This window comes from Chionomys nivalis, chromosome 23 (genome assembly GCF_950005125.1).
Source record: "Chionomys nivalis chromosome 23, mChiNiv1.1, whole genome shotgun sequence".
NCBI classification, from domain to species: Eukaryota; Metazoa; Chordata; class Mammalia; order Rodentia; family Cricetidae; genus Chionomys; species Chionomys nivalis.
Window position 1 is genome coordinate 38,698,883 of NC_080108.1, and position 8,723 is coordinate 38,707,605.

Genomic DNA, 8,723 nt, shown 5'->3' on the forward strand with positions numbered 1-8,723 from the left:
TGAAATACAAGTGCCAAGTAAGATCAGCTCCCGCCTCTGCTGGCTGGGGAGTTTTGTACACTCTTTTGGAATATATAAAAACTTCAAAGCAAACCTCATCAGTATATTATTATTAGCAGGCCAGTTTTTCCTGGGAAGCATAAGCGAAAGAAGTACGGGCTAAACATAGCCCTGGCTGACCACGGACACAGTGTGTGGTCACCTTTGTCTGACCGTTGACTGTGGACTGTGTCACCTGATCATCAGTGTTACATGTGAGGTCGCCCTGGGAGTGGCAGGGATCACGACTGCGTTACTCTATCATCCGTGTTACATGTGAGGTGATCATGGGAGTGGCAGGGATCACGACTGCATCACTCTATCATCCGTGTTACATGTGAGGTGATCATGGGAGTGGCAGGGATCACGACTGTGTCACTCTATCATCCGTGTTACATGTGAGGTCGCCCTGGGAGTGGCAGGGATCACGACTTGAACTCTTGATCATGCTGCACACAGATCAAGTCATCTTCTGTGCTTTCACATGACTGCAGACCTTGGTTCCATCTGAGGAAAGAACTTTTGTAAGATACACTGAGGTGCTGTCCTTCCCTTCCCTCTCCTAGAGATGGTGGGATAAAAGCCCAAGCTCCTTAAAGATACTGCCAAAATCTGGGATTTGCAACACCTACATTTTCAAGATTTTGAAGCACAAAGTATTAAAACTGGGGGAAAGTAAACAAAAATTCTGCTCCCAAATACCCCTTTCAGCAGCAGCACCCCAGAATGTAGCATCGTGGGTGGACCCGAGGCTCACCTCTCCTTCATTCCTCTTCTCTCCAAGGCTGGAGGCAGTGCTGTGGACAATGGTCTGTACCCTGTAAAGATTTGTCAGTTGTATTGGTTTAATAAAAGGTAGGGCGACCAGAACAAGAGAATTCTGGGAAAAGGAAAGACTCAGTCTGCAGTCATCACCCAGACACAGAGGAAGCAAGATGAGATGCGTCACTGATAAAAGGTACCAAGCCATGTGGCTAACACAGACAAGAACAATGGGCTAATGTACGGTGTAAGAGTGAGTTAATAAGAAAGCTCCAGCCATAGGCCAACCACTTTATAATAATGTAGGCTTCTGTGTGTTTCTTTGTGACTGAAAGGCTGAGGGACTGGGCAGACAGAAACCTCTGTCAACAAGGCAGGGCCTTCCCAGTCCTCGACTGCCTGACCTCAGGCCTGCCTGTAGGTGGAGTCTCTGAGCCCCACGATGTGATGCAGACAGCTAGCTGTCCCTGCCCGACTTTATTCAGAGGAAATGCATTGACTATGCAGAGGCCCTGTGCGTTCTTTCCTGGTCAATATTTCTCACTTGTTATCAATTCCATTCTAACCTCTTGCCTTGCTGTTGTACGAAAAATGTTTTATAATGAAAGACCTTCACTGGGGATTGAGCAGCATTTAATAAAGTCTATGTTTTTGAGAAAAAAAATTTAAAAAGAAACACCACACCATTATTTTTTTAAATAAAGAGACATGAAAAGATAAGGATTGGAATATTACTGTCTATGCCTATACATGGACCAAAACATGTATATGTGTCCCATCAAACACAGGCAGATAGCAGAAAGCCCTGTGTATGATTTCAATTATGAAGTTAAAAACTTGATAAAAACCAACACATGCTGGGCTAAGGACACAGCCTAATAACAGAGTGATTGTGTAGCATGCATGAGGCCCAAGCTTCCACCCCAGGCCTCCCCATAAAAAAATCAATAAATTCTTACTTAGCAAAATATAACTTAAAAAGCAGTAAGATGAAATCAAAGCATTTTTTAAACAAAGTAACGGTTTTAAAATTTTTTTTAAATTTCCCACAAAGAAAGTATCAGATCTAGATGTTTCTATAGATAATTTTAACCCTTCTAAAAAGAAAGTACGACCATTTTATAAAATGATTCTGTAAAGAAGACAACATATTCAGCACCCATTTTGTCGGGGACAGGAAAACTTTGACTTTTTCCTCCCCACAACCTGAAAGAAATGACCAAAGAGCAAAAGCACGGGGATCTGTGATGAACTGACTCCAGCTGCGACCAGCTCCAGGCTCGAAGTATAGCCTGGGCTTCTCCCTTTACACAGTCCCTGAAGATTCTTGAATACTGGAAATTGGGGTTCAGATATCATATGTTATTTCTTTACCAAACCATGCCCTTCCTGGGTCATGCTGGCTCAGGCAGTCCCTTTGTGACTGGGCAGCTATGTCCTCTGCCATTAGCTGCCTCTTCAACTTCTGGTCTCTTGTTGGTTCCTTCCTTGCTTCAGGAGTTCTTGAAAAACTCACCTTCTCCTTCCCTGAGGTGTAAACTAGTTTGTATTATATACACATATATGCATACCTAGATACACACACATTATACATGCATACATACCTAGACACACACACACATACAGACACACACAGACACACAGACACACACACACACATACACATAGGCCAAAGCTGTTCTTTTGTTCCCACCCACTCCGATACAAAATAATCACACAGAAACTATATTGTTTGCAGTACTGTTTGGCCAATGGCTTAAGCATATTTCTGGCTTAGTCTTATACCTTAAATTAACCCATTTCTATTCATCTGTGTATTGCCACGTGGCTGTGGCTTACTGGGCAAAGTTCCATCCAGCATCTGTCTCTGGTGGTGGCTACATGGTTTCTCACCAACGCTGCCTTCATTTCCCCAGCATTCAGTTTAGTTTTCTTACCTAGCTCTATTCTGCTAAGTCACTGGCCCAAAGAGATTTATTCATTAACCAATAAAAGCAACACATAGACAGAAGAACTTCCCCCCCCCCCCACACACACACACGCCTTCTGAGGCCAGGCTGCAGGGATTAATGTAGCCAGAAAAAGACAGAGAGGCTCCAGCAGAAGGATCCAGTTTCACCTTGTCCAGCAGTCATTTGAAGGCAGCAGAAGAGACAGTTTCCTGATCTGCCATGGTCTGCAGCGCCCGTGTGCATGCGGCATCCACACCTTGATGAGCAACGCGTGCAGAGCATGGATGGCGGCCCCACCAGGAGAGCAGCCATCATCCTTGAGCTTCCAGTGATGCTGAGTCTGGTGCATCTTTGCTGCAGCCAGCAGGCCCGGGCCCCCACCATTTCCACACCAACCTCTGCCAGAGTGTCCAGGATTCGAGAGCGTAGCCAGGTTCACTGCCACTGAGCCCTGTGAAAACTGAGCCCTGTGACAGCATGGATCACATCTTCCTCCCCTTCTGGAGGAAATGAGCCGCTCTGTGAGCCTGATATCCTCCACCTGAACAGGAGTGCATGTAGCATACACAGTAACCCCATCGCGCACCATGACTGGGGTGTTGGTCATACAGTGGATGACTTTGGAAGCTGTCGGCTTCTTTTCAATGGAGTTGATGATGGCCCTGCCACAGAGGACACCGCAGTGTGCCTGACCTCGGTGTTAGGACCAATTTCATCCAGGATGAAGGATGGTGTGTGGCTTCACTGCCAAGAAATGTACATTACTGGGCTGGAGAGATGGCTCAGTGGTTAAGAGCATTGCTTGCTCTTCCAAAGGTCCTGAGTTCAATTCCCAGTAACCACATGGTGGCTCTCAACCATCTGTAATGAGGTCTGGTGCCCTCTTCTGGCCTGCAGGCATACACACAGACAGACTATTGTATACATAATAAATAAATAAAATATTAAAAAAAAAAAAAGAAAAAGAAATGTACATTACTGTGGCACACTGTCTCTTTGTTGTGGGGTGACAAGTTAACCTCTGTCCTCCAAAGAGCAGAGACTGTGACTTGGTCCACGCCTGGGGAGCTGGCCATTATCTTGTGAGCAGCCAGAACAACTGCTGCTGTGAAGCCCTCTGCGTTTTTCTTTTTCTATTTCTATTTTCTAATTTTGTTATGTAGTCCAGGTTAGGTTTGAACTCCATTATTATTATTATTATTACTGAGATCTACATTTTTCTCTTCTCCCCTCCCTTCCTCTCCCCTCCCCTTCAACCCTCTCCCAAGGTCCCATGCTCACAATTTACTCAGGAGATCTTGTCTTTTTTACTTCCCATGTAGATTAGATCTATGTATGTCTCTCTTGGGGTCCTCATTGTCGTTTAGGTTCTCTGGGATTGTGATTTGTGGGAAGGTTTTCTTCGAACTCTTTATCTTCCACTCTAGCTTCTCAAGTGCTGGGATTATGGGTGAATCTCAACATGCCAGATTCCATTTTTTAAGGTAGTGGCTTGATATGTTGCCCAGACAGACTTTAACTTTCAGGCTCCGTCCGTTCCTTGTCAACCCCTCACGAACACGCCACCAGGTTTCTACCCTGGAACTTTCTATCTCAAAACACTCCGAATATCCCCATAGAAGGCCCTTGCCCACGGCCAGGTCAGTCTAAGGGTTAGCCAGGAAGGGGAGCATCACTTCCAGCTGGGGACCTTTCTGCATCCTCAGGCACCCAGCCCCAAACAGGGTGGATTCTCAGACCTCCACCCTCCAGCTTCCTCTGGAGCTGAGGCTTGTGTTGCCTTCACTCTCCCCGGTTCCAAGGTCAGCTGGCTTAGCAATGGCTCCTTTCCTGTGATCCTGTCCTTTCTGTGGGGATCAGTTAGGCCCAGACATCTGTGCCTCCTTCCAGTCACTCAGTCCTCTCCCAGTGATCCCACCGGGCAGCTGTGGAAAGGACTTCTCAGGTAGCTGGCGGGACTCCAGCTGTTCCTGACCTGGCTCACCAAACACTGGTGCTACTTGTCCTCGCCTTTCAGTTGAGTAAAAAAATCTTCCCCGCCCCCAAAATATTTCAAAGTTATTTCTCCTTTCTCTTTCCTCTCTCCCTGCTCTAGATTAGGAGAGAATCTCACCTGCAGCATAGTAGGTCCACAACCTAAATCTTCTGTCCCCATAGCACTCTGTTCAGGCCTTCTTCAAAATCTCTTTTCCTATGTCAGAGTTTGTGCTGAGTGTATCTGACCTCCTGCTCTAACACCAGGTAATAGTTGAATGACTTGACTGGCTGCTCCCATTCCTGTCTAGGTGAGCACTGTTCTCAATATTTTATTTTCCTATTCGATAGGATTCTTACACTTTAATTACGTCCCATTAGCAACTTTGGGCAGTAACAGCTTACATCACAAATCCAAGTCACACAACTAGTTTGAAGCTAGACACAACATTCTTAATGATTTGCTAGAACTAGCAATTGTATTGGAGTTGACATTTTATAAACCACTTTCATAGGCTGGGAGTGTATCTCAGCAGTTGGGGCATTGCCATAGGTTCAATTTCTAGCACCTTGGAGAAAAATAACAGGGAATGCACACAGGCAAACACAGATGCACACGCACACACACACACACATGCACACACACGCACACACACACGTGCATATAATTAGTTCAGTTCATCATTCCTCTAATAGGTGTACTCCGTCTGTCACCCCAACTAGTCTTCTGGGGGAACTTGGTAAAGTGCACAGCAATATTCTGTGGTGTTTGTGGATGAGAGCAACACAGAGCTGAAGAAGAGGTCAGAGCCGAGCTGGAGCAGATCACATCACTGTGGCAGGGGAGTGTAGAAATAGCTGCAGGGACAGAGGGGGGTTGTTAGCATATGAAAAATCCACCACACGTGTACACTCACACACACATACACACACACACACACACACACAGACACACACACACATTGGAAGTAGGGAAGGGCGTCAGCTAAAATAACTGTTAGGCCCAGAGAACACAGAACCATCTTCTGAAATTTTCATGAGCACGGCTTTTGCTCCCTTTCCCATCTCACTTCTGCCTGCCCCTTCTCCTTCCAGGAAAGGTCAGAAAGTGCAGCTGGCTATCTGTGTGAGGAAGAACAAGGAATGGAAACAAATCACTGTCCCCCCTACAGAGCCTATCCAAAATGAGCGAAATTAGAAAGGGGGAGAGAAAATGCAGTGTAAGTGACTAGGAAATCCCAGTCACGTGACGCTGCGGAGCAGTCACCATGGTGAATTAAAATAAGTCTTCAAGGTTATGGTTTAAACTCAGGCGGGATGGTTGACTTCTTACGAGTCACTGGAGAAGCGAGAATTGACTTGCGTATTTATCCAAGGTCAACAGAAAGGGGTGTTGGGGAAAAGGAAAAAGATAAAATAGCTACTTTCTGTTTATAGAATGTAATTCTGTGAGAGAAAGACAAGAAAGCTTGGTTGGATAATGACAAATCAGAAGATGCCATAAACAAGAGTCACAATTAATCCCATGTCGTGCCCCTGAGATTCTAAGAGAAAAGAAAATTCACAAAGCATGTATGCAAACATCAGTGTAGTAGTATGACCCACAGAGAAAAGAATTTAAAAAAACAAAACCTAACTGGAATTTTCTGGCATGGTGGCACTGGCCTATAATTCTGACTGCTGGAGGTGGTGGCGCGAGGATGGCGACACCAGGCTTTCCTAGACTGTGTGACTTGACCCTGTTCAAAGAGAGAAGCAAACAAAAGTAAAAACTCACAAGTGGATGCTGAAATTTAAGATGATGTAATGTATAGACTACTAATGGTTGATATACCTCAGCATGGCAGTTGTTAAGTAGATCCCTCCCCATCTGGTGTGTGTGTGTGTGTGTGTGTGCAGTGTTTGTGTGTGTACAGTGTGTGTGTGTGGTGCATGTATGTGTGTGATGTATGTGTGGTGTGTGTGGAGTATGCGTGTGTAGTGTATGTGTGTGGTGTATGTGCGTATATAGTTATGTGTGTGGCCTATGTGTGTTAGTGGTACATATGTGTGTGTGATGTATGTGTGTGATTTATGTGTGTGATGTGTGTGTGGTGTGATGTGTGTTTGATGTATGTGTGATGTGCATGTGGTGTATGTATATGTGTGATGTGTGATGATTGTGGTGTATGTGTGTGTGATGTATGTGTGAGTGTGTGATGTGTGTGTGATGTATGTGTGTGGTGTGTATGTAGCAAGACAGAAGCTCTATGAAACACCAGCACTCTGTGTGCTACGGAAATGAAAGTTTCATGAAACGATGCTAAGATTTGGTCTGTATAATGGCCTCTGGTATATTTCATTTTGGCCTAGTCTTGTCTGCATCTTTAACAATGTGCAGGCAGGACACACTTCACGCCTCCCAAACAGGTCGCCAGTCTTGAAATCAAGTAGCTTTGGTCATCCTGTCCTGCAGAGTAATTGTGCTCGGGTCAAGTCTCTCCTCAGTGTGGAAGTTCTCCCTTCTCCACTGTCCTCGTTACACCCGGAGTGGTCAGATTTCAACCGTGTGGATGCAAAGCCGTACCTTATACTAACAAATTTCCATTCCATTCCCATGGGATTTTCTTGTCTTTGTAAATGGTGACTGAATCTTGGGCCTCGGGCATTGTTGGCAGACATGTGTTCCTGCACTGACTCCATGCCCAGACCTTCATGCTTGTTAAATAAGTCAGACTTGGAGATCCTGATGACAGTCCCTTCAGCTTTGTTTCCTGTTCTGTGAACTGCTCTTTCTATATTCTGTTTTCTCAATGAGCTGTCTCTTTCTTATTGGTTTATTTGTTATTTATAAGATTTATTATTTTTGGTACAGAGCCTACATTTTTTTTCTTTTTTGTCTTTTCTTTTGGTTTTTTGAGACAGGGTTTCTCTGTGGTTTTGGAGCCTTTCCTGGAACTAGCTCTTGTAGACCAGGCTGGTCTCGAACTCACAGAGATCCGCCTGCCTCTGCCTCCCGAGTGCTGGGATTAAAGGCGTGCGCCACCACTGCCCGGCCAGAGCCTACATTTTTTTCTTTTTTTTTTTTTTTTTGTTTTTTCGAGACAGGGTTTCTCTTTGGTTTTGGAGCCTGTCCTGGAACTAGCTTGTAGACCAGGCTGGTCTCGAACTCACAGAGATTTGCCTGCTTCTGCCTCCCGAGTGCTGGGATTAAAGGCGTGCGCCACCACCGCCCGGCTAGAGCCTACATTTTTATAGATTAATTTTTTCGCAATTTAAAGAAATACAGATCATCATTAGACAGGGTCTTGTGAATCATAGACTGCCTTAAATTTCATTCGCCTCGCAGGTACTAAGGTCACAGGTGTGAGTTACCAGGTCCAGCTGAGGCTTTTACATCTCATCTGTCTTATGGAGAACAATAGTGAGAAATGTAACAATTAATTTTTATGTATTTTACCGGTATGTGTGTCTGTGCATGTCTGGTGCCCAAAGAGGGCAGAAGAAGGTGTTGGATCCCCTGGAACTGGAGTTACCGAGGGTTGTGAACTGCCATGTGTGTGCTGGGAACTAGAACCAGATCCTCTGTAAGACCAGTGAGTGTTCTTAACCACTGAGCCATCTCCGCAGTCTGAGAAATGTGCCTGTTTCTCACACTAGGCGTTGTGCGTTTTAAGAACACCCTCCCTTCTCTCAGGTCATAAAAGGTCCTGTACAGTTTCTTCTACATCTAAAACCTTTAAAAGTTTTGTTTTATATGTTCAGTTCTTTATTCAGATTCAGCTTGTATTAAAGCCATCTCCGTCCTCCTCCTCCTCCCTGGCTGAGAATCTTTTCTGTCTCTCTCTCTCTCTCTCTCTCTCTCTCTCTTCCCTGACCCCTCTTCGTTCCAGACAAAGAATACTGACGTGTGTGTTTCATGCTGCTGGTCCTTAGGAGGACACTTTGTGGGAGTTCCTACCTATTCCACAGGTTCCTGGACCATTCCGAAGCCTGACAGCAGGGGGCGCTGTGGAG

At 45.3% G+C, this 8,723-nt stretch overlaps 1 pseudogene; it reads right to left on the bottom strand.

Moving 5' to 3' along the window:
- Nucleotides 1–112: 112 nt before the first annotated feature.
- On the bottom strand, nt 113–3,868 carry LOC130865122 (pyrroline-5-carboxylate reductase 1, mitochondrial-like; annotated as a pseudogene).
- Between the last annotated feature and the right edge of the window lie 4,855 nt (nt 3,869–8,723).